Here is a 27,028-nt window from a genome sequence, read left to right as displayed (position 1 = left end):
CTCGAATCACCCAATGGACATTCTATTGTCCCCAGTGACCAGAGGACTAGGTTTTCCAGACAATGCCCAAGAAACCTGCGCAGACAAAAAGATCTTGCGCTTCCCGACTACAATAGGTGCGTCGCCCAACAGACGCGACGATTTTTTTTGTACCAAAATGTGAATATGACAACCCTTGTATATATGTATATGTATGAAGATTATGGAAAAAAGGCTTCTTCGGAGGTTGCATGTATGTATAGACTAAAGAATACTAGGATATTAACAGACCTATACGAGTTTGCCTCCCCAAACACCATTACCTTAAATGTAGATACGCAACTACAAATCTATATTCTGGCCAGCAGCGAGGGATCCCAAGCAACAACTCTACCATTCCTCCGAAGCAACAACTCTACGACAGCGGCTCCGGTTGAACATAGCCACTTCCCAACTCACCACCCTACTTTTCATCCGGAATCCTACTACGAAGCACCGCTGCATTGCTTCACTCCTTCGTACAAGCAGTCCCTACGGATTTCATTCCAGAAGTTTTAAAGCTTATACACGATCCCCCCATTGCTGCATACCCTGGGAAGGAGAAATGCGTAACACAGGCCAAATTGCACAACTTCTGGAAGGATATACACGCTTACATTGACGCTTGCGATCCTTGCGCGATTCACAAAGGTCATATCAGCGGTCATGTTCCAATTCTAACTTACCCTACACCTAAACCATTCGACGCAGTCGCTGTTGATCTTCTTAAAGTACCACTTACACATATTGTAAACCAATACCTCCTTGTCTGCGTTGACCATTTTTCATGATTCTGTATTCTTTCCCCCTACCAGACAAAACAGTACAACTCGTATCCCTTTACTACATCCAAAACCTTGATTTCTGACAACGGAACTGAATTCAACTCTGAGATTTTTTCGCACATTTGTAATTACTTTCAAATCAAGAAATGCAACACTAGTGTTTATCACCCTAGTTCAAATGACTTAGTTGAACGCCAGAGGAGAAAGATTCTCAAAGTTCTTAGACCCCTTGGTTCTGATCTTCACCCTTCTTGGGATGAACATGTCCCCATGATTCAAGCTTGTATAAATAGATTCATAACAGGTCAATATCAGAATCTCCTGTTAGCGGCAGATGATTTCTTTCACGAAGGGCCCATCGAAGAACGACCCATTCATCGCGTGGACTTACCTCCTCTTCCAAGAAGAGAGGCCTTTCATCACGAGAGGTCCATCGAAGAACGACCCATTCACCGCGTGGACCTCAGCTGCGCTATCAGAGGTCACCTAGTGACCTCCTTCTCCATACATCTGTCAAATCACCCAAACAACAAGACTTTGCGCTCAATCCAGGGTCAGAGTTCACACCTACGGCTCTGGCTCCCCTCTTGCACCTCAAGACATTCTATTGGCTACCCTTCTCGGGGGGTACGCCCCTTTTTCATTTAATTGGCTGCCTTCTTATGGGCACGCCCATTTCTTAATTAGATTAAGTTTAGCTAGGAAAATCTGGCACCTCTAAAGTTGACTTCGGAGCTGCCAGGCCAAGATTGTATCAGATCAGGCTCACCCCAATAAACCGGAAGAAACCTATCCGCGTTTTCCACCAAAACCCCCTCCAACACTCCTCATTTTGTCCTTTTTGGCGTGGACAAAAGATTCCTATAAGAACATAAGAATAAAGGAGACTGCAAGAGATCATAAGGCCTACACTAGACAGCTCCGTATCTATCATCACCTGTCATCCCCATCCATAAAGTTGTCTAATCGTTTTTTAAAGCAACTGATAGTTTCAGCGCTTACTACATGGTTACTGAGTTTATTCCATTCATCGACCACTCTATTAGTAAGCCAATTCTTGCCTATATCCTTCTTAAATCTAAATTTGTCCAGTTTATACTCATTACTGCGAGTCTTGCCCTGTTGTTTTATTATGATGACCTTGTTTGCATCACCCTTGTTATAGCCTTTGATCCACTTGAACACTTCTATTAGATCACCCCGCACTCTGCGTATTTCCAGAGAATGTAAGTTAAGGTGCCTAAGCCTCTCTTCCTAAGGCAAATTTCTGAGTCCATGTATCATTTTGGTCATTCCTCTCTGTGCTGATTCTAGTGAATTGATGTCCATTCTGTAGGACGGAGACCAAAATAGTACCGCATAGTCAAGGATGGGTCTAACTATCGCTAGATAGAGTTTAATAATTACCTCTGCACTTCTATTCGTTACCGTCCTAGCAATGAAGCCTAATGCACTGTTAGCTTTATTTCTGGCACTAATGCACTGCTTCCTGGTTTTAAGGTCCGGACTCACCAGAACTCCCAAGTCCCTCTCGCAGCCTGCTACCAGATAGTGGGCCTACCTGTCCTGATTTGAAGAAATATCCTTCACACATGCAAGGTGGTCAGACAAGATCATTCAATAAAAGATGGCACCAACAATATTCTTGGCTTGAATATTCCGTGGTCAAAGATGCAGCTTACTGTTTTGCGTGTCATCATTTTACAACTTCCCATCTTGGTCGAGCTGAACAATCATTCACCCACAACGGATTCAAGAATTGGAAGAAGGCAACCATGGCTCTGAAGGCTCATGATACTTGAGCTTGTCATAAATTTGCGATGTAAGCTTGGGGAGAATTCAAATTGTAGAAAGTTACAGGGACAACAATTTATCAAGCCATTGATGCCGGGCATGCCAAGACAGTGGTAGATAATCGGCGGTACATTAAAGCAGTTATTGATGTGCTTCTCTATACAGCATGTCAAAATGTTGCCCAGAGAGGGCACAGAGAAGGGTATGAATCCGACAATCGAGGAAACTTTTTAGAATTACTTAATGTGCTAGCTGTCACAATTTTTGAACTTGTGACACCCGGCTCGCTGTCCCCCCTTCCCATTTTCTCGTCTGTTTTCTCACCGTTTCAGCCCTTCGTTCCCTATACTCGGGGGAATTTCCAGAGTCCTTAAGACTTCTAGTAGCTACATCCTGTCCTTTCTCCTCCTCGTTATCCTCTTCATCTGTCATGTCATTTTTGACAATCAATTTCAGTGCCTTAACGAAGGGAGAGACTTCTAATTATCTAGAAACCCCCCCCCCCTTTTGATTTGTGTTCTCAGAGCCAAGCTCAACGGTTTTCGCGCCCAAACAAAGCGCCCAAACACACACCCTCCCCCCCCCCTGCGCGCTGCCACATATTTGTTTAAGCTAGGCAATTAGAATAATTAGGATTGTGTCTAACCCGCTCGTGAACAGTGTCTACCTCAAGGAACAATTGCAACTGTGTCACCTCCCACATGAACATTATTCGTAGTACCCTTCACAACTAGGGACGGAGACGTAGAACTATTGGCAACGTCGGAAGCCGGCTAGCGGACATCTTGACCTGACCTGCCGCAGGACACAGGCAGTCCAAGCATCGAGTTCATCAAAAGAGGTCAGACCGCTCGTTCTCGGAAGTCCAATCGTGTCCTTTCCTCCCTCATGTGACTGTTGGGGATTTACATCCTTGTGAGCAAATCGAGTGTCGATTATTTGGGTATAAACCCCTCAAGCAAAAACTCTGAGTGTAGTGCGATTGACCGGGAATACGTCGATGAAGTGACTTACAAGCCCATCACAGCGCCCGCCCAGGCCGTCACCCCCCGCCCCCACCAAAACGAAGCGGCGCCGGTCGGAGCTCAGCAGGAGACCACGCTAATTGAAGACGTCTCCACAAGCAAGACACTTATTAAGTACTAATACTTTAACAATTTCTTAAGCTAGGAACGCGCGCAGGGAATAGATAGGATGTATGTATGAAATCCAACTGTTAAAACCCTTATTTAATGTCAAGATATATTTCTAGTGTTTAATTATTTAATTCATTAAAACTCACAATAGGAGTTCTGGGTTTCATTAGCCTAGGACGGTTCACTTAATGAGTTGTCCCATCATACCCCTCCCCCTCTTTGATTTACTCTCACGCTTGCCTTGGAGGGAAGGCGAGTGGTCCCGAGATGTGATACAAATCGCCTGGACTTCGGTTCCCCAACTGCAGCTATCTTCCCCCTCCCTTCATCAATCACTTAAGGTACGTGTTACCCACACCACCTCATCTACCACCTTCTTCCACTGTCCAGGAATTTGCATCACTAGCCAAGTATGATCATACAGTTGCAAAAAAATTTAACGGTCCAGGGAATGCAAAATATACTCACCACGATATACAGAATGAATTATTTGAAATAATGGCAAGTATGATCAGAAAGGAGATAAATGATGAGGTGAAACAAGCAGTGCACTCTGCCATCATGGTGGACGAAACGAAGGATATAGCGAAGAAGGAGCAGATCTCTATTGTTGTGAGGTATCTCCATGATCAGGAGCTTCATGAAGAATTCTGGGATTTCACACCGGCTGAAGGCCTTGATGCAGAATCGTTACTCCAGAAGATAAAAGAAACCTTAGCCAAATGTAAAATTGACCACAATACCTGTGTCGGTCAGTGCTATGATTGAGCGGCAGTTATGTCGGGTTGCACCAATGGGGTCCAAGAAAGATTCAGAAGAGATGTTTCACAGGCTGTATACATCCACTGCTATGCTCATAGGCTAAACCTCGTTTTAGTTGAATGTGTAAACAATATAAGGTCAATCTCTGAGTTTTTCGTCACAATCCAATCGCTGTACATTTTTTCTCCTTGTCGGTGGTGTATCAGGAATTTCTAAAATTCCAAAAGGAGCTGAACCCAGAAAGACCACATAGAACTCAAAACGGTTATCAGACACCAGATGGGCATGCCAACACACAGCCTGCCAAGCTGTTAAGAGGACCTTAAGCTGCCATCGTTGCAACCCTAAAACATTTAATGGAAGGGGAAAATGTGGACAGGGCCAGTGGTGCGAGGTTACTCACTGCCCTTCTGGATCACCATTTTGTGACGAATCTGGTGTTCATGGAGAGTTTGCTGTATTTGACGAAAACCTTATCGGATCAACTCCAATCCCCCGATCTCCAGCTTGCCTCAGCAGTTGATTTGGTTGAAGCAGTGATGTCTAGTCTCACAGAGATGAGAAACGAAGAGAGCTGGAAGCAACTACGAAATCATGCTGAAGAATTGTGCCATACTGTAGGGGTTCGCATAACATCCGGCATAGGACAAGATGATGATTCGAATGACTCCGATGTTACCAAGAGACGGATTTACTACTCCGTGATAGACAAGTTTCTCAGTGAGTTGAGAGGGTTTTCCAGCAATGCATGTCAGGTACTTATTGGAGTATCTGCCCTCAACCCCAATCATCCAACCTTTTTGAACAAGGAAAAGCTATCAGGAATGGCTGCAAATTACGGGGTGGAGGACAAAGATTTATCCGTAGAGCTGCACCAACTAAGAAGGTCATCATGCTCCAACCGTACAAAGATGCATTCATAGATTTGTATAAGCTAGTGCGTATTAGTGTTACTCGTCCAGTTAACTCAGCATCATGTGAAAGAAGCTTTTCGTGCCTAAAACAACTGAAAACCTACTTGTGTAACAGTAGCGGTGACAAACGTACCAGTAATCTTGGAGTATTAAATATCAATTCCCAAAGAGCAAAGATGTTAGACAGGGATATGATTATCGATGCATTTTCTGCCAACCATAGGAATAGGCGTATCATTTTAAAGTAGGTGGAACGATGTATTTCCCGAGATATATCATCGTGAGTTTCTCTCTTTTTTTTTTTTTTTTTTTTTTTTTTTTTTAGCTTTGTCTGTTTATGGTTGAAATCCATGAAATGTCAAAGCATCAAGGGTTTACTGGCTTTTTCATATGAAGGACACTGAATGAAGAAAACATGTATTTCTATCTGTTTTTTTTTTTTTAACTATTCTGGAACAACTTGCAATTAAGTTTAGCAAGAGTATTACATTTTTGTTATCGAAATATGTAAATAGTTTCTAGGGAAGTGCTTATGTTTCAAAAGTGTTTGTTCAACTATATATGAATTTCATTTTCATTCATATAAATGTTTTACAAACCATAAAACCTTTTTGTTTTTGTTTTATTTCAATTTTTGTTTATTCGACAATTGAAGAAATCTAGCCTACTTCAAGTAATGTTTCATGAAGCAATTTACACAGATGTATATGCTACATGGGTTAAAAGGGTGATTAGATGCCAGGGCCCACAATACTATATAAGAAGCTTTTGAATTTCCACATTAGCCCCGAATTTCCTATGTAGGGTTGCCAACCGTCCTTTATTTCAAAGGACAGTCCTTTATTCAGCTCTATTTGTCCTTGTCCTTTATTGAAATATGAAATGACACTATTTGTCCTTTATTTTGAAATCGTTTTGACTTGAAGTTCAATTTCCTACTCTCAAAATGTGATGATTGCAAAAGCGTTTACTTCTTGTAAGACTGCAGACAACCAACTCTGCATTCTGCACAATACCAGACGTACAGAGCGGCAGACCGCAGACCAGGGTGTAAAATTAGCCTCATTTTATGTATAACTCAATTTTCCATTAAAAAGAAAAGGCACTAATTTTGGGAAAACCAGAAAATCGTAAACTGTTACTAAATATGAGAACCACCACCAAGAAAAAATAAAATAAAAACAATAGAGAAAGAAAGGAGGTGCCGTTGGACGTTTGGAAAGGCAATACTTCCGCCTATCAACTGAACTCATGAAGAACCAAAACAAATATGGCGTATTATACAACAATGTACTGATGAGACCCTTCACAAAATCGAGCCGTAATTTGTTATAAATACTAGAACAGTGAAATCTATGTGAGAAAACTTGTAATAATAGTGCCAATATTTCATGTTATTAACAGATATTTGGAAAAACTGAATAGATTTCGATGAAATTCAACATTCGGCAAATTATCAAACCTAAGCTTCGTAGGCCACTCATTTCCCAAAGTTTCAGAAATTTGTAGTAGAACATTTGAAGCTAGAAGGAAAGCTTAAATTAAAGATGGATGAACTTTTTGATAAAGAAGTATTAATTCAAAGAATCTTCGACACGTTCTGAACTCCTCATAAGCTCAAAAACAACAATCAGAAAGTGGTATTTTATTTTCAAATCTATGTACTTTAATTGTATCAATGTTTTCAAAATAGTTTCTTTTGTACAATCAATACCAGGAATATCATCTTATTGTGAGAGAGTTTTTAGTTTAATGTCATCTAAATGGCGAGATGAAAGAAACTGATGCTCTGTTGAATTAATTAAGAATGAACTTCTCATACATTTTAACATAAAAGTTAGTTATTTGGAATTCGCTAAAAACAGCAAAAATGATACAAATTTTCTGAAGGCAGCAAAAAGCCAGGGCAAATATAGTTTTAAAGATTAGAATCCTTTGATCAAAGTAAAATAAATGTCTTCTCATTCTTGTTTTTGTATTTTCATTTAGGTAAGAGAAATGTAATTTTGAACTGCATTTAATATTGGCATCTATTATGATCTATAGCCACTAAAATAAATATCAATAGAGTTTTTATGTCCTTTATTGTAGCCTAACAGAGTTGGCAACCCTATTCCTATGGCATGTACTGCATGATGAATTGGTCACGGTAAAAATATACACTTGATTTCCTTCCTTACCCAATTACACAATTTGATGATTGACAGACAATAATACCCCATTCATAGACATATAATCCAGCTCAAGAAACCCTAGTCACAGCATGCAGAGCATGTAGAGGGGGTTTTGATTACAATCCTGCCCAAAGTACTATGTAATTTTTTGCAACCTAAGTGGAATAGCTGCTCGGTGAAGTGATAATAATGGACCTCCAGCAGTGGGTTTGGAAATTCGATATACCTAACTCGAACAATAGATAAGTGAGGTTAGAAAATCAACTTTTTTACTGGGATCAAAACAGAATGGTATGCCTCCCATGTTCAGATGTTCGTGAATGATCATCATCTGAGTTTATTTTCTGAGAACATCCCCTCGTCAACATGTCGAGTCCCTCCTCAGCGCCCAACAAAAAATTCTAGCAGAGCTCCCATCAGGGCGGTGCACCTGGACCCCACCAAGCACCCAGGCCGGCCCCTTTGACCCCATGTCGAACCTTGGACTACGCCTTTCGGATTGCCACTAACGCGGAAATTATAGTACTATAAGCCACCCCAAAAATTTGCTCAACCACCCTTAGCCTCCCCAACTAAAAATTCCTGGCGCCACCGCTGTGGACCACATCACACAAAGGAAAAAGCTGTTAAGATTGCTTCAACATTTAAAAGTGAATTTAAGAGAGGGACTCAAAAATTCTAACTGGGTCACAGATAACAAAATCTCATACATACATATAGTATCACTCATGGCATACTTTCGACTACTATCACAATTACACCCAGACGCACTCCAGAAAGCAGGTATTATCCCATTCACACCAGGTATCACACTAGGCAAAATTCCCAAGGAAATTCTCTGATATTGAAAAAGCAGTCAGTACCCATCACACCAACCCACACAATAGCCCAGGTCACGTGGTCCACACCACATAACACGATGTCAAGACATACATCCTTGCACTCGACATCGCTCACGCCGACGCTCTCCATTAAGAACACAACTGGTTTGTACATACTGTCACAAACCAGGATACCTTACAAACTGATGTTACCACAGACAACCTTCACAACGAAACCTCCATTGCGATTACCACAGAACCTATTACCACACCAGTGATTGTTGTCATGTGCTGTTATCACAAAGGCAACAGACAAAACTCCCTAGAACACTCTCTCTCAAGACAATCATGTAGCACATCTCCATTATGACTCCTGGCTAGAGATGCAACTAAAAAAAAAAAAAAAAAAAAAAAAAAAAAATTGTTTTAAAACAACTCAGCAAGGAAAAGAGCCATATTACATTAATTTGTCTATGTTAGAATATCAAATAAATCAGTATACCCCTCACAGGTTTTCTATAGTGTTAGGGCACTTCCATTTTCTGTGGTTTCATGTTTTGATGCGTTTTATTTATTGTACAATGTACAGTTGCCCCAGTTAGTTATGGCACAGTTTTAAAAATGTTTCGGACAAGAATAACAACTCGCCCGGTATTCTTTTTTATTACATTTTCGTGTCTGTTCATTTACATGCTTTGTTTTTTCTTTTTTTCTTTGCTAAATAGTAACCTTAAAAAATGTGACAAACAGCGAAATACTCAAAATGCTGTAGCAGACAACACATTTTTCTTGACTTATTAATGACATCTATCATTCTTATTTGACAAGTAATACGATTAATATACGTTGCAGAGGAGAGAGAACGCAGGAATCCGTTCACGTAGTGGTCGATGGTAGACTAACAACCACCTTCAAGCTGTGAGTGGTGTTGAGTGCAGTGACAAACTAACCAAAACTAACTCGTATACTTATAAGTTATGTTATAACCCTACTAGTAAAACAATTATTTTCATTGATTTATTCAGCAGAGGGCTTGTGATCCAATTATGTTATGTTAATTGTGATGCAAAAAAAAAAAAAAATTAATCGCGTTTTTTCTTTAAAATTCTTTTTTTTTTTAATCTCGTCCAAATTTGTTCAGATATTAAATATTTGATATATAAAAACTGGTGCAAGTATGCTATTCATCCCTTCACATATGTGCATCTATCTTATTCAAAGAGGCTTTAGACAGAGTATAAAAATAAACAAGTAATTGACCATATAAAGTCACTGTCAGATGCTGCAAGCCTGCAACAAGTGTAGATACTGTATATGGGCCAGTATGGCTATTGGCTGGCTACCTTACAAAATTTACCTTTTATCTTAGCATACTCTTCAAAGATTAAACACTCCAATTTCCCGTATTGACCCTGGACGTTGCCTAAACACAGATCCGCCACTTGGACAGTGGAAAAGGGGTTAACATAGTAATGGGGGGGGGGGGAAACTGTTGTACTCCCCGCCACCCATCAAGGCTCAGAGCATACTTTCTACCTGACTTTTTACTCGCTATCCCTTAACTTTAACCTACAATCATACATAACATAATTGAATCACAAGCCCTCTGCTGTATAAATGAAAATAATTGATTTAACAATAGGGTTATAACATAACCTATAAGTATACGAGTTAGTTTTGGTTAGTTTGTCACTGCACTCAACACCACTCACAGCTTGAAGCTGGTTGTTAGTCTACCATCGACCACTACGTGAACGGATTCCTGCGTTCTCTCTCTCTCCTCTGCAACGTATATTAATCGTTTTACTTGTCAAATAAGAGTGATAGATGTATGTCATTAATAAGTCAAGAAAAATGTGTTGTCTGCTACACCATTTTTCCGTTTGTCACATTTTTAAGGTAGTTACTATTTAGCAAAAAAAAAAAAAATAAATAAATAAATAAATAAAAAAGAATACCGGGTGAGTTGCCATTCTTTGTCCGAAACATTTTTAAAAATGCCAAAACTAAGTGGGGCAATTGTACATTGTAAAATAAATAAAACGCATCAAAACATGAAACTACAGAAAATGGAGGTGCCCTAACACCATAGAAAACCTTAAGTGAGGGGTATACTGATTTATTTGATATTCTAACAGAAAAAATATTGTAATATGGTTCTTTTCCTTGCTGAGTTATCTTAAAACGAAAATATCCATGTTTTTTTTTTTCAAGGTTTAATTTTTTTTTTTTTTTTTTTTTTTTTTTTTTTTGCATCTCAAGGACTTATGTATGATTGTAGGTTAAAGTTAAGGGACAGCGAGTAAAAAGTCAGGTAGAAAGTATGCTCTGAGCCTTGATGGGTGGCGGGGAGTACAACAGTTTCCCCCCCATTACTATGTTAACCCCTTTTCCACTGTCTAAGTGGCGGATCTGTGTTTAGGCAACGTCCAGGGTCAATACGGGAAATTGGAGTGTTTAATCTTTGAAGAGTATGCTAAGATAAAAGGTAAATTTTGTAAGGTAGCCAGCCAATAGCCATACTGGCCCATATACAGTATCTACACTTGTTGCAGGCTTGCAGCATCTGACAGTGACTAAATTGGTCAATTACTTGTTTATTTTTATACTGTCTAATACATACATACATATACCAAGGCTTTTTCACCCTTACGAGGGAGGTAGCCAAAAAGGAAAAGCCATAAAATCATTCCCACCCATTCCATCCCTGAATACACTCCACACCCCTCCACCCTCCCTCTTATCTGAGCACCTCCTGGATGACAGGTCATCCCTGCACCTTGCCCACTGCCCTGGGTCACAAGCAGTGTCGCAAGACACAGCACATCCACAGCAAGGCCGCTTCATTAAATCGGCGACCCCCCCTCTCTGTCTCCCCATGCAGAAAAGGAGAAGACGGGGAGAAATCCCTTCGGGCTGCGTCAAATTTTGCTCACACATACTACCTCACCCCCCATCCCCCCTGCCCATTCCATCTCATGCATCACATCATCCATATACAATCATTCTCCATTCACCCCTGTCTTCTGTCCTCTCCCGTCCTTCCTCTACAGACATTCCCTTCTTCCCCAAAGCCCCCTTCACCCCATCCATCCACCTCATCCTAGGACGTCCCCTCATGTTCACTCCCTCCACATCTGCCTTCCATACCTCTTTTACTAGTCTTTCTTCACTCATTCTTTCCATGTGTCCAAACCATCCTAATACTCTTTCATCAACCCTATCTCCCAACTCCCTTTCCACCCCCGTTCTTCTCCTCACCTCATTTCTCTCTCTATCTAGCCTAGTAACCCCCATCATACTTCTCAGACACCTCATCTCAAACACAAATTCCTTCTCTCTTCCTCTCTTATGTTCCATGTTTCTGCCCCATACAGTGCTGTTGGCACAATCACTCCTTCATACAGTCTCATTTTAGCATCCATTCTCAAATGTCTATTCCTCATTACACTCTTCAATCCACTAAGGCATTTACTCGCTTCTCTCAATCTACATTCTACCTCCACCTTCACTCCACCCTTTCCTGCCACATTTGCACCCAAGTATCTAAAACTATCCACTTCCTACAGTCGCTCTCCCTTAATGCTCACTTCCAGTCTACTGCCACTTTCACCCCTTGTACATCTCATCACCTTACTTTTACCCACATTTATCTTTAGCTTTCTTCTATCACATACTCTCCCAAACTCTGTCACCAACTTCCTCAGTCCCTCCTCCGATCCTGCCACAAGCGCAGTGTCGTCAGCAAACAACAGCTGGCTCACCTCCCACTTTTCTCCATTTTCTTTAACCATCTCCATTCCCTGACCCACTACCCTTGCATTTACCTCTCGCACTACCCCATCCATGTATAAGATAGATGCACATATGTGGAGGGATGAATAACATACTTGCACCTGTTTTTATATACTAAATATTTAATATCTGAAAAAATTGGAGATTAATATATATATATATATACAAGCACCCGGACCTGGCTTCGCCAGGTGTGCTTGGCCTACGGCGTAGCTCGCTTCGCTCGCGAAGGAGTCTTCAAAATCTCCTAAAGGAGCCTTCAGTCTCCAAAAGGAGTCGTCAAAGTCTCCCGACGTTGTCGTCAAATTCTCTCGCTCCTTCTCTTTTTCGTTAGGTCAATCATAAAGGCAATAAAATTTCGGAAGGTGGTCATAAAAACGCCAGGAAATTTTCAAAACTGATAAACTTTATTTTTTTATGTATATAGATTCTCTTGGTAATATTTCGTAAAGATTCTCTTAGCAATATTTCGTAAAGATTCTCTTGGTAATATTTCGTAAAGATTCTCTTGTTAACATTTGGTAAAGATTCTCTTGGCAATATTTCGTAAATATTTTCTAAAAAATATTTCGTAGAGATTCTTTTGTCAGAATTCCGTAATTCCGTTTTTATGTATATAGATTCTCTTGGCAATATTTCGTTAAGATTCTCTTAGCGTTATTTCGCAAAGATTCTCTTGGTAATATTTCGTAAAGATTCTCTGAGTCTGAGTCAGATGTGTTCCCGGGAGTTAGTATTTCCGGTGATGACTCATTTCCGGAGTAGGAGGTTGGAAGGTTTAGAGAGAAATATTTCTTTATGTATTTAAAAAAAAAAAAAAAAAAAAAAATTGCATCTATACTCCTGGCTACCAAGGCTCAGCGTAACTCAACTCACTCCATACCCAAAAGTTCCCTCATCATCCCTATCTGTACATAACTTGGGATACCCCAGACATGTTCTACTTTTCCTTGACATTCAATGTAACTTTTAGGAACATCAAAGTGACCATATTTCTTGATACTGGATCTCCCATTAACATGATGTCTACCTATAGCTTCAATAAATTCTGCATGGAATGCAAGAGTCACCATCCTAGAACCCCCAGATGTTATTCTTTCAAATGTAGATGGTGTACCATTCCTGATTGTTGGTAAATTCTCCTTAGACATTAGCTTCAAAGATCAGTACCACAAATTCCTGTTACCGTCAATGTAGTGGACGTTCACTTTCTTGATATCCTCACAGGCTTAAAACTGATGAAACAATACTTGCTCAACATGGTATAATTTATGTGAACCATTTCCTCCCTGCAATGCCATCAGTAACTCTTTATGCCATAAATATGATTCACATGACTGAGCAGGTACAAGTAGATCATGACTCCTTGTCAGTTACCTGTATTCCTTTCAAATTCATTTCGCTTCATCAGACAAGGATGCACCAGCCGCTGGTACTAATTGTTCCACCACCTCCATACAACAGTTTCCAGTGCTCAACCAGTCCAACCCCCTCCCCCCCAAAGTCTCTACCTCTTCCACCTTACTGACAGCTGTGGACATGCATTCTAAATGTAACAAACATACTAACTCCTCCCACATGTCCAAATCAGCTAAACTCAGGACTAAACATTCATTAAATACAGTTGGTGTTTCATTGACTGAGGAATTTTTTTGCCTCTCATAGAAGATTTCAACATCAAATCCACCCCAGCCTCAGAAGTATTATCTACATTTAAACACATACAGTGCTCATCAGCCCAAAGACACTGTTCCTTCAAGAGCAGAGCCCTTACATGCCTAAGTGCCATCCTGGGGCAAAATGCCATTCCCTGGCAAAGTGCCACCCTGGGGCAAAGTTCTCAGTGATCCCCCCCCCTCCCCCATCACCATTTCTCATCTCCACCATCCCTTACAGCTTATCTTAGCTATTGGCTTGCGAAATAATTAAATGGATTTTAAAAACTGTATTTAATGCCCCTATTACAGAAAGGATAAGGGAAAAATATTTCATATTCTGTTGATTCTAATGCAAGTTTGTACCACAATTTCCAGCATGCCCTTGGTACAAAAACCCATTGATGCCTCACATTTCAACCCAATAGATTTCCCTGATGCACAAGTAGACTTGATTGCACTTTACAACAAGTTCAGACAAACTATTGCCACTCCAGGTGAACACCTTGGAGTTACTTATCTCATTCAGCATCACATACCCTTTGCGAGAACTCCAAACCATGTTACATCCCCACATACAGAATGCCACAGTAAACAAATGATTGTAGATAACCTTATTCAAGACATGATTGCTCAAGGCATCATTGAACCATCAATCAGTGAATGGAAATAATATCTACTTCCACATGTTCTTAATATTAAGTCAATCTTATTTCAAACAGTAGTATTTTCCTATAATGAAATCACTCAAAGTCCATGTACATTTATTTTATATGTCAAATTATTATATCTTTATCTTCTTTGAGCATTAGCTTCGCTGTGGTCAGCAAGTGGTAGCTGTGCTGAAAGCCTGTAGATTGAATATCAATTATTCATTCTATACTAGTGTGCACTCATGCACACATTAGCTACATGACATCAGATCTGCTGGTATCAGCAAGCTTTCAATGGCTGCCTATTGTATGACCTGATCCTCGGTCAGGAAGGATGACCTTATGGCACCTCCTGCATCAAGCTTTACGACAAATTATTCATTACATTGATAGGATTATGTTTCTATAAGTATTTTCTTTCTGTACACATGTATCTATATGCTATACTGGGTGCTCACACTCAGTTCTATACTCTATATAAATTTAGTCATAAAGAATATATTTATGGAATTGTAACTGTGTTGGCAACTGACACTCATTCTCTTTGTCACTCCATGAGTGGCAAGAGCAGACTAGGCTTGACTACACTACTGTCCAAACTTACCAATAAATAGAAGAACCCAACCAATGCCTTTAACTTAATGCCTCCAAACTAATGTAGTCAAACAACCTACAGAGAAGGTAAAATTCCATAAGCTCAAGTCATAGGTCCAACATGTGGAGAACAGCTATATCTAAATAACAGCTGGTGGCTGGAAAATACCAATGAACTACAGGGTTATACTGACAAAAACTACACACATGATTTTTTCCAAGCCATAAAACAGGTTTAAGGACCAACATCTTATAATTTAGACCTGCTTAATTCAGCAGATGGGAATGCCCTAATGGAGATGGGTTGAACGCAAATTTTCGTGTATGTGTATGTAACTCGAGCATACATATAAGAAAAGTTGCGCTCAGCTTATATTTCTCTTGATGGTGTATTGGTCTAAGTTAATACAGCACTGGTAACATGCTTGCAGCTGGTAGTTTGAGTCCTCGGGAGTACCACATTTCAATTTCTGCATGTGCCTCCACGGTTCTTCTTATGTTGATGGCTTAGAACTAAAATGCATTGTGGTTGATAAAAATTCTCTAGTCACTGGGACCCATTCAGTGTTGTACATATATATATATATATATATATATATATATATACAGACGCTCCTCTACTTACGATCATTCGTTCTACGTTTGAACTGACTGTAAAAAAAAAATTGTATATATATTTTTTTAGTGAATTTTTTAGTTTAGCGTGCTCTCCGTAGTATGAGGCGTTCAAACGATACTTACGCATGATGCTGTGTCCATTGTTTACATGGCACAAACGACAGACTGAACGTGCCCATTCCGATGAAGAAATTTGAGTCCAAATTGTTGGCGTAAGGGTTTTCTCTCATAGACCAAGCCCTTGCAATTTTTGAGAGACAGGACCCAAACATTGAGCATCACACAAAGGTCACCAATAGAATATACGATGCAACACAATGCTACCGTATAATTTATGGTGAAAAAAAGAAGACCATCCCATCATCCTTGGATAAGTTTTTTCGGCCTAAACCCTCGACCTCCAAAGCCGCTGAGTCTCAAACGTCGACCTCCAAAGACGATGAACCTCAACCTTCAACCTCTTAAAGAGCTGACCCTCAACCCTCAACCTCAACTTTCTTCGATGATAGTGAAACTGAAGTTAGATAAATTTGAATAAAACTCATTTAATTGAAATTATGTTGCTTGAACTTAATTTATTTGAAATTGTCATTATTTTACAATGTTATGTTTATAACTAATGATTTAGGGGTGTTTCATAAGATACGGTAATAGAATTTATGGATGTATAGTGCAGTATGAACGGTCATACATTACTGGAACGTACAGTAACAACTTACGTTCATTTTCACATTACGTTCGGCTGTTCGGATCGTGACTAAAACGTAAGTTGAGGAGCGTCTGTATATATATATATATATATACAGTAAAATTCCTTTTATCCGACCTTGGTGGGACCTACCTTAGATGTTTGGAAAAGTCCGATGTTTGGATGTACACTAACAGATTAAAAAAAATCATTGGTTTGGGACATTTTCACTTATTCAAAGTAAAATAAAGCATAATAAACAACACAACAGAGTGGAGGAGAAACAACCACCAATGGCCAAACATAAGCAAATACTGAAATGCCAGCGAAAATAACAGCAGAACTGAGCGCCATGAGTAGGTAGTGGCAATAGCAACAATTAAACATCCACTTTATGGTTGGATGTTTGGACAAATTCAACTTTTTATATGACTTGGGACACTTAAGAAAAAAGTTGGATGTTTGGACTATAGTCAGCGCAAGGAGAAATGACCGATAAGGCGGGGCTAGGAGATTTCCCGATGTTGCCACACATGGGCATCCATGGCGAGAACGTGCGTGTGGATGCAATGTTTTCTGAATGCAGTGTGAGGGGGGCGGGGCCAGAGATTAGATGTAGCGGCAACGTCGCTCTCTCTTTTCCATATGCCATGTCTACACTCGAAGAAACGAAACCTTTGTACAGAAAACATTGCTTTGATTTTTACCTCAGTGGTGGTGTGTGACAAAATTATAATATAATCATATGTGGCAACATTATAAAATCATAAAATAGAATTATAAAATAAAATTATGAAATAATTAGATGTGGCACCACAGGGGAACTCCCAGTGCTCCGCCCTAACGGCCAGTTCTCAGTGCAACGGGTATAGTCGGATGTTTGAAGGTCAGTTAAAAGGAATCTTACTGTATGTATGTATGTATATATATATGAATATATATAAAAAGGTTGGAATTATCTCTAGATGGAAAGAAAATGTTTAAAACCTACTGACCCTACTCCTGTTTTACACTTACTGATACCTCAAGAGTTTGAGAGGATCCCACCTATGGAGACTTTGGCTGACTCTCCTTCATGAAAGGCTCTTAAGATGGTCAAGAATCTTGGCAAAGACCCAAACCTGTCAAGGACAGTTCATAGCATGCCTTTATTGACCACAGATGTGCTTCAGTCTTTCTGGAAACCATGTTTTTCTGGGAGAACTAACATTATAGGAAAGTTGATGAGAAAGCAATCATAAATTTTGCCAAGATCTTGCTGGCAATATCATGAAGGGATATTCCTATGTAGTTTTCACATTTGAACTTGCATCCTTTTGATTTCTAAATCACCCTTATAGTTCTTTCTAGCTTTGGGCTAGAATTTTGGTGGTTCAGAATAGCGATAAACTTATGGAGTTTGCTCACCAGGACAAGTAAATCATATTTGGAAGAAAAAGAAAAAAAAAAATCTCTCTGGTCCAGTAGTTTTGTTGTTTTATAAGCTTTGACAGGTTTTGTGAGCCTTTTAATTGGTTGGCAGCTCATTTACCTGGTATTGGTTGGAAGGGCAGACAGCTCTCCAAAGGTAAGATCTACTGGATTTGTGTGGTTTAGTATAGAAGTTAGGTATTTTGTCCCTCTTTCCAGAATGCTAGGGTCATCTTTGATTACTGTAGTTCCTTCTTTGGGTCTTAATGGGGCACAGGTTGTTCCGATTGGTCCACAGATTGGTTTTTTGGTATTGTATAGATATTGGTTGTAGGCATCAGCATAGTTTCAGCAACTGTTGAACCATTAGTCTTTTTTCAGTGGTTTTTGTGATTAGTAGAGCCTTTGGAAAATGACCCTACATGTTTGTGATTTTGAGTGCTTGATAGCCATCTGATGGGCTTTGTTCTTTTTCTCCAGGTCATGAATTTCCTGGTTATTTTGGTTGATCCAGTCTCCTGGTGTCTATGCTATTAGTGGTTGTTTCTTGCAATTTATCACTGGAAGATATCCAGAGATTGTCAATTCTATTGTTTGTAAAGGATGGTTCCTCAGGGATTGAGAGATGTTCTAAAGCATTTGCAATTGATGATCAGGGGCCGTATACACAAAACTTTTTTGTTAGCCTTAACAATCTCTGCTAGCTAACAGAAAACCACTAAAAGTTATACACCAATGCTTAACTAACAACCACCAAATACCAGCCTCCGGAAACATATTCATAATCATATCACTCACCGCTCCATTAACACACTGAAAGACAACACACTGCTGCATGCCAGACCCCCTGATATCCACCCTTCTGAATCCTCTCTCCCACGTAAGGACAGAGTCCACTTGGCCAGACTGCGATGCGGTCACCACCCAGCACTTCTAAGCTACCAGAGGAGGCTGGACGACCGTGTTGTGAACAGCTGCCCAGGATGTAACACTTCACCCCATACCATACAACACATAATGGAAGACTGCATTATACACAATCATGCACGCAAACAACACAACATACACTCTATAAAGGATTTGTGGGAAAACCCAGTCTCGGCTGTGGCCTTCCTTGGGGAGACGGGACTGCTCGGACAGACAGTCTAGGGAACGACAACAACAACAACAACAACTAAGAACTGTTAGCTAGCAAACAGTTGTTTGTCAAGTACCGCTAAACAGCGCTGAAGTTAGCAGCTTATGAACATGTAAATGGACGTATTATCAAAAATTGCACACATAAAACAGTGTTATTAATGCAGTTGTTCAGAATTTATTAATAAAGTATCATGATAGCACATAGATATCGTATGTATGGGTTTTTAGAAGTACTTATTAACCAACGACAGATATTTTTGGACGAAGGCGCATTGTACAGGCGGCCGTGCCACAGACAAATCTTCCGACAGAAGACAACAATTATTTCAGAGGACATAGACATGGCAGAAGAAACACAGAAAAAGAAAAGGAAGCCAAACTGGTCGCAAGAGGAAACACTCCTCTTGATCAACGTGATTATGGAGAAAAAATAATTATAAATGGGCGATTCAAGGCAAGTTTAAACCACAAGGATAAGAGGGAGGCATGGCAAAGCACGTTGATGCTATGGTATTGTTTTCTGTTTACATATAAATGTTCATCGACACTTGGAGCCCCAATTCTAATGTTTGTGCCATCTATGGTACCCACAACACCAGGAAACCTACAGTCTTCCATGAACTCTGGTTGTTTTACTTGCACTTCTTTGCGAGTCAATGGGAATTTTACAAACCGAGTTACAATATCTGGTTCTGATAGTGCATCAATTGTTTGAGTAATGACACGGCTGATTGATGCTTGCGAGGTCCCAAATTCATCACTGCTGCATTTTACCTGTGGCTAAATATCATAGGGTAATTGCCACCTTCGTCTCAGGACTCGGTGGTCGATTCCGTTCTGTTCGGGATTGAAGTTTGTCCCTCACTAAATCAGCCATTTTTATTATACCAGCACGGTTCATTCTGAAGCGTTTGACGAGTTCGTCGTCATTGTACTCGTTAAATATGTCCCGTCGCTGTCGATAAACTCTCAGTCATCTTTTTGGTTGTTGTTGCTCCGCCATCTTCTCTACTAACAGGAACTTGTTAAGAGCTTAATAGTCCTCCTCAGCACTTTTATCTTAACAGTACTTTTAAGGCCCTAACAAGTTTTCTGTATCCACTGTTAGTGCTTAACAGCTAAATGTTAGCCTTAACAGGAATTTGTTACCCTTAACAGCTATTTGTTAGTGCTAACAAGTTGTGTGTATACGGCCCCAGTTTTTCAAACTTATGAGGATTGTGAATTTTACTCCAATCAAGTTCCTTATTTTGATTTTGTTTACATGCTGGAGGTCCAGTATTAAACTGCTTATCTGTACAAAAGTTGACAATAATTCCAACATTACCTATATCTAATTATTATAATTCTTATTAATTCAATAGATTTTTTAATGTTTAGGGTAGGAAGTGAAACAATAGAATGTCATCAGCATTTACTTATGCAACTACTAATAGTACATTTCAAACTTTTAAGTTATATTTTCAAAACAATAAAAGGTAGGGTTTTACAGGGTTTATTTATGATACATTGTGGAAATATAGACATAGGCAGACCAATAAAGTATGCCATTTCTTTGTCCACCAATCAGCGATGATAACAGGATGAGTAATTCATGAGCTCATGAATATGAGCTTACATTGTGTCTGATGATCTTCCATAAACAAGTTGTGCCAGGTTCCATAAGCAAGTTGCATCATACAAAACTCCACCTATGGGAAGAAGCTGAAGGTTAACATATTGGGCTTATGAAGAAAGGTTACAAATCTTCTTAAGTGAATAAGGGGAAACAAAAAGGTGAGATCACACCAGGAAACTCTTAGCTATGACCAAGATCATAATTTTGTTTCATGTGCTCAGACTTCCACAGCAAGTTGAAGTCACTGGTAGCTGTTGGACTCAAACATGGAACCAGATGTGAAGCACAAGTGAATTTTACATACTAATCAGCACACATCAGACATCAAGGTCAAGAATCATTGCCCCATAAACAGTTTCTCTACCAGAGAGGTTATGTATCCCTTCTGACAGTATTTTCTAAGTAGAACCCCCTGAAGATGATAGTTGTGCAACACACCTATGTAAATAGGTGGGTTCCAGTCATGATAATCTAAAATGAGGCTTCAAAAATCAATATTTAAAAAATTGCTGTGGTATGTGAAGTTCCTTAACTACAAGGTTGGAAGGTATGTTACTTCCTAGGATGACAATTGAGGTTTTCTTTAATAAAGATCATGAGTACTTGGGGAAGAGCTGTGTGAATTTAGGAAAGGAAGAAGGTACACAGTTTAAATTTTTGTAGTGAGGCAGATATGCCAGAAAATTTTGGCAAAAGGTAAGGATGTTCTTTGGGCTTTGATGGGTTTGAAAAAAGTGCATGAGAGGGTTAAGAGAAAGGCATTATGAAATGTGCTGCAGATATATAAAATAGAGGAGAAATCTGTTGAAGGTGGTCAAAAGATTTTACATGAGTAGTAGAGCTTGTGTGACAGGAGTGAATGGAAAGAATGAATGTTTTGAGGTATTTACCTAGTTGTGTTATATGGGAAGGGAGCTATGGTTGTGGTGACCCGTCTTTGTATCTTTCAGCATCAAGTTTTTTCTTAATATCTTGAATAATGTTTGCACACTTTTTTAATCTAAATTATTCCAGGTATCCAGTACTCTGAGTGGTAAGCTATTTTTTCAGATCTCTTCTATAATTATCCTTTTTGAGTTTATTTTCGTGTCTTGTTTTTTCATTGTCCCATTTTAGTAAATCATTCCTATCTTGGATTTCCATTCCTTTCATGATTCTATAGTCAGCAGATCTCCCCTTTCTCTTCTTTGTTCCATAGTTGGTAATTCCAATTTGGACAATCTTTGTTTGTATGTTAATTTGGAAAGAGTTGGTGCCAACTTTGTCATTGCTCTTTGTATTCTTTCCAATTTCTTTATACAGACGCTCCTCAACTTACGTTTTAGTTACGTTCCGAACATCCGAACGTAAGTTGAAAATGAATGTAAGTTGTTACTGTACTATACATCCGTAAATTCTATTACCGTATCTTATAAAACACCCCTAAATCATTAATTATACACATAACATTGTAAAATAATAACATTAATTTCAAATAAATTAAATTCAAGCAACATAAATTGAGATGGTGGAGGAGGAGGGGGAGGAGGATGAGGCAAGGCATGTTCAGTCTGTCGTTTGTGCCATGTAAACAATGGACGCAGCGTCATGCGTAAGTATCGTTTGAACTACGGAGAGTGCGCTAAACTAAAAAAAAAAAAGAGTTAGTTCAAACGTAAAATCGAAAAAACGCAAAACGAATGAACGTAAGTAGAGGAGCGTCTGTATTCTTTTTAGTACTGGGTCTCCATAATGGTGCTGCATACTCCAGTTTTGGTCTTATTAGTGTAACTGATATTCTTTTTCAATAATTTCCTAATCCAAGTAGTCAAATGCCACTTTCATTGACCTTAATAAGTTGAAGGTTTCTCTATTTTATTGATATGTTTGTCCGGTGTCATGTCTTTGCTGATTATTACTCCAAGGTCTTTTTCAGAGTTCACTTTTTTAACTTCTTCACCGATTTTATAATTTCTTGATATTCTGTTTTCACTTTTTCCAAACTCCATTATACTACATTTCTTGATATTGAATTTCACTTCCCACTTTTGAGTCCATTTCCAGATTTTGTCCAGGTCTAACTGTAATGATTCACAATCCTCCTCTTACTTTCTTTAGTATTTCTGCATCATCTGCGAAGAAATTCATATAACGCTCTACTCCTTCATCCATGTCATTTATATGTACGAGAAACATGACTGGAGCCAGTACCGAACCTTGCAGGACACCACTTATCACTTCTTCCAAATTCAAGTATTTATCTCTAATTACTTCCCAGTCAGGAAGTCTTCCATCCATTCTAATAATTTTCCTCTGATCCCACCTATTGATTCTATTTTTCTTATTAGTTTCTTGTGTGGTACCTTATCAAATGCTTTTTGTAGGTTTAGAAAAGCACAGTCTGCCCATCAATCCCACTCTTGTATTATTTCTATTAGTCTCAAATAGAAGCAGATCAAGTTTGTTGTACATGATCTTCCTTGTCTAAATCCAAATTGATTTGGATTCAGTATATGTTTTTCTTCCAGATTTTAACCCATCTACTTTTGATAACTTTTTCACATATATTTGCTTCTGTGCTTGTTTCCTCTTTAATATATTGGTACAATATTTGCATTTTTCCAGTCCTGTGGTACCTTTCCTTCTTTGAGTAATTACATTGTATATTTTATCTGTTAACCCCTCTATGCATTCTTTCAGTATCCAATTTGCGATTCCATCTGGACCATGCAATTTTCTGACATAAGGTTTTTTATTTGGTTGCTGATTTCCTTCTGTGTTAGTCATTTCCTTCATTGGGGGGTGGGGGGATTTCTCTATTTCCCTCAGTTAGGTGAGGTTTCAATTGTGAATATCAATTTGAAATGATTGCTCATAATTTCTGCCATTTCTAGTTCTTCTGTGTAATCATAATTTCCCTGGCACAGGTTTTCTATTTCTTGTTTATTTTTTAGTTTACCATTTACATACCTGTAAATTAGTTTATGTTGTTTCTTGCATTTTTCTATCATTTATCTTTCATAGTTTCTCTTTTCATCTCTGCATATTTTCACATAATTATTTCTTAGGTGAAGGTGGGGCTGTGGCAGTGTTGTGTAATGTCATTTAATGTTTATATAGATGTGGTATTGTAGTAAGTGTGAGAGTAAATGAGGTGAGCCAATTTGCAGATGACACTGCAATTATATACGAGTCAGAGGAAAGACTGAAGCAGTTGGTGGTCAAGTTTTTTAGGGTATATGAGAGGAGAATGCTTAAAGTAAATTTAGGTAAAGATAATGTGATGAGATATACATGCGGAATGGGTGTCAGTGAGTTGGAGGTAAGCTCAAAAGGCGAGAGGCTTGAAAGTAAAGCTTAGATCTCAAACAATTGCAGAGGAAGTACTATCCTGAACAACGAAATTAGCAAATAGTGAATACAAAAAAATATGGATAGAAAAAGAAATGAGTGAAGAAAAAGAAAAAACTTAGAAACGAAGTGAAAGAAAAGAAAAGAAAAGAAAAGAAAAAAAAAACTGAAACCGAAAAGATTTTTTTTTTTTGAGTGGTGGACCTGAGGCTGAGAAAATGGTATATAAGGAAAAAGGAAACAAAGACAGAAAAAGACAAGGAGAAAGGAAATTACAAATAGCTTATACCAATATAGATGGAATAACTTCAGGAATGAATGAATTAAATGATTACCTGGCCTTAGAAAAACCAGACATAATGGGAATAGTGGAAACCAAATCAAAGTGTACTCCACCACCCAACAAAGTGGGACAAGGTTCATACAATTGTTGGACAAAGAATAGAAAGGATAAACAGGGTGGCGGAGTATTAATTTACGACTAATAAAGATTTAAATGTAACAAAAATAACTGAAGGAGAAATTAATGTAGAATCAATTACGATACATGTTGAAAGCAAATATATGAAAAGTAGAAAATTTGTAGTGGTGTATGTGCCCCCCAAAACATAGTCCTCGACAGAAAGTGATTCCAAAATATTAGAAGATACAAAATACGAATTAACTAATATAATGAAGGACAAAGGAAATATGGTAATTATGGGTGACTTTAATTCAAAAGAAATATGTTGGGCGGAAATGACAGTGAAGGGTGGAGAGGAACTCTGGGGCAACATCCTGCTTGACATGACCATCGAATATACAAGGACTCAGTGGATAATGAAAATACCAGATACAGAGGTAGTGAAGAACCATCAAGGCTGGATTTAATACTTACGACAAAGCCTGAAATTGTTGAAAAAATTGGTTACAAAACACTGATAGGAAAGAGTGACCATGTACTAATAGAATTTGAGTTGAAAGAGCAAATGGATCAAAGCAGAAATGATTAACATAGAATAGGAAGACTAATGTACAACAAAAAGTTTGAGAAACTAAAAAAATTCTTTCGCAATGCAAACTGGGAAAATTTCCTATATGAAGAAACAGGGATGGAAGAGAAATGGAATATACTAAAAGAAATTTATAATGAGGGAGTGAATAAATATGTACCACAACGAGAAGCAAGAAAACAAGAAATAGAAAAGCTGTACCAAGGTAAATATGAATATACAGAAGAACGGGAAATGGCTGAAATTATGAACAACCACTTCAAATCAGTATTCACAATAGAAAACTCACCTAACTGTGAAGAAATAGAGAGACATCCCCCTCAATGAAAGAAATAATTGTAACACAGAAGGAAATCAGTGACCAAATCAAAACCCCTAACATCAGAAAATCACATGGTCCAGATGGAATTGCAAATTGGATAGTGAAAGAATGCATGGAGGAATTAACAGATAAAATATACGATATAATTAAAGTATCACTTCAAGAAGGAAAGGTGCCACAGGACTGGAAGAATGCAAATATTGTATTGATTTATAAGGGAGGAAACAAGGAAGATCCATCAAATTACAGACCAGTCTCCCTGACAAGCACAGTAGAAAAATTTGTGAAAAGGTCATCAAAAATAGATGGGTTAAACATTTCGAAGAAAAAACTATACTGAATTCAAAGCAATTTGGATTCAGACAAGAAAGATCATGTACAACAAACTTGATCTGCTTCTACTCAAGGTTAATAGGTATAATACATGAGAGAGATGGTTGGGCAGACTGTGCCTTTCTGGACCTACAAAAGGCATTTGATAAGGTACCACACAATAAACTAATAAGGAAAATAGAGTCAATAGGTGGCAGAGGAAAATTATAGGAATGGATGAAAGACTTCCTTACTGGGGGGAAAATTAGAGTAGTAATTAGAGACAAATTCTCAAAGTGGGAAGAAATGGTAAGTGGTGTCCTGCAGGGATCAGTATTGGCCTCGATCATGTTTGCCATATACATAAATGACATGGATGAAGGAGTAGAGTGTTATATGAATTTCTTTGCTGACGATGCAAAAATACTAAAGAAAGTAAAAATGGAGGAGGATTGCAACTCATTACAACAAGACTTGGACAAAATCTGGAATTGGACTCAAAAGTGAGAAGTGAAATTCAATATCAAGAAATGTAGTATAATGGAATTTGGAAAAAGTAAAAACAATGTCGAGAGATTATAAAATTGGTGAAGAAGAGGTAAAAAAAGTAAACTCGGAAAAAGAACTTGGAGTGATGATCAGCAAAGACATGACACCAAACATATTAATAACATAGTCGGAGAAACTTTCAATTTATTGAGGTCAATAAAAGTGGCATTTGTATTTGCATGAGGAAATTATATATAAAAAAAAAAAAAAAAAAAAAATTAACTACACTAATAAGACCAAAACTCGAGTATGCAGCAACAAAGAATACCAAAAAGAATAAAAAAAATTAGAATACAAAGAGCAACAACAAAACTGGCATCAACTCTATCCAAAATGACATATGAACAAAGACTGTCCAAATTAGAATTACCAACTCTGGAACAAAGAAGGGAAAGAGAAGACCTATTATCTATAGAATTATGAAAGGAATGGAAATCTTAGATAAGAATGATTTATTGAAATGGGACAAGAGGACATGAAAAGAAACTCAAAAAAGATAATCAGAGAAGAGATCTGAAAAAAAAAAGCTTCCCACACAGTGATACATATACCAAGGCTTTTTCCCCCTTACAAGAGAGGTAGCCAAAAAGGGAAAGGCAAAAAAACCATTCCCACCCATTCCATCACTAAATACACTCCACACCCCTCCACCTTCCCTCTTATCTTGGCAACTCCTGGATGATGGGTCATCCCTGCACCTTGTCCACTGCCCTGGGTCAGAGGCAGTGTCGCAAGACACAGCACATCCACTGCAAGGCCGCTTCATTAAATCAGCAACCCCCCCCCCCTCTCCGTCCCCCCATGCAGAAAAGGAGAAGACGGGGAGAAATCCCTTTGGACTGCGTCAAATTTTCCTCACACATACTACCTCACCCCCCATCCCCCCACCCATTTCATCTCGTGCATCACAACATCATCCATATACAACCATTCTCCATTCACCCGTCT

At 38.7% G+C, this 27,028-nt stretch overlaps 1 protein-coding gene across 1 annotated transcript in view; it reads right to left on the bottom strand.

Moving 5' to 3' along the window:
• Window positions 1–20,359: 20,359 nt before the first annotated feature.
• LOC143027613 (protein prune homolog 2-like) overlaps window positions 20,360–27,028 on the bottom strand; it is a 289,335-nt gene continuing 282,666 nt past the window's right edge. The window contains exon 13 of the mRNA XM_076188976.1: window positions 20,360–20,648. The gene's annotated coding sequence lies outside the window, so the exon portion shown is untranslated. The remainder of the gene's footprint in view (window positions 20,649–27,028) is intronic.

Source organism: Oratosquilla oratoria, chromosome 8 (assembly GCF_046742065.1).
Source record: "Oratosquilla oratoria isolate Oo_2021 chromosome 8, ASM4674206v1, whole genome shotgun sequence".
Classification (NCBI taxonomy): Eukaryota; Metazoa; Arthropoda; class Malacostraca; order Stomatopoda; family Squillidae; genus Oratosquilla; species Oratosquilla oratoria.
Note: the sequence above shows the minus strand (reverse complement) of the source record. Positions and strands in the feature narration are given on the sequence as shown.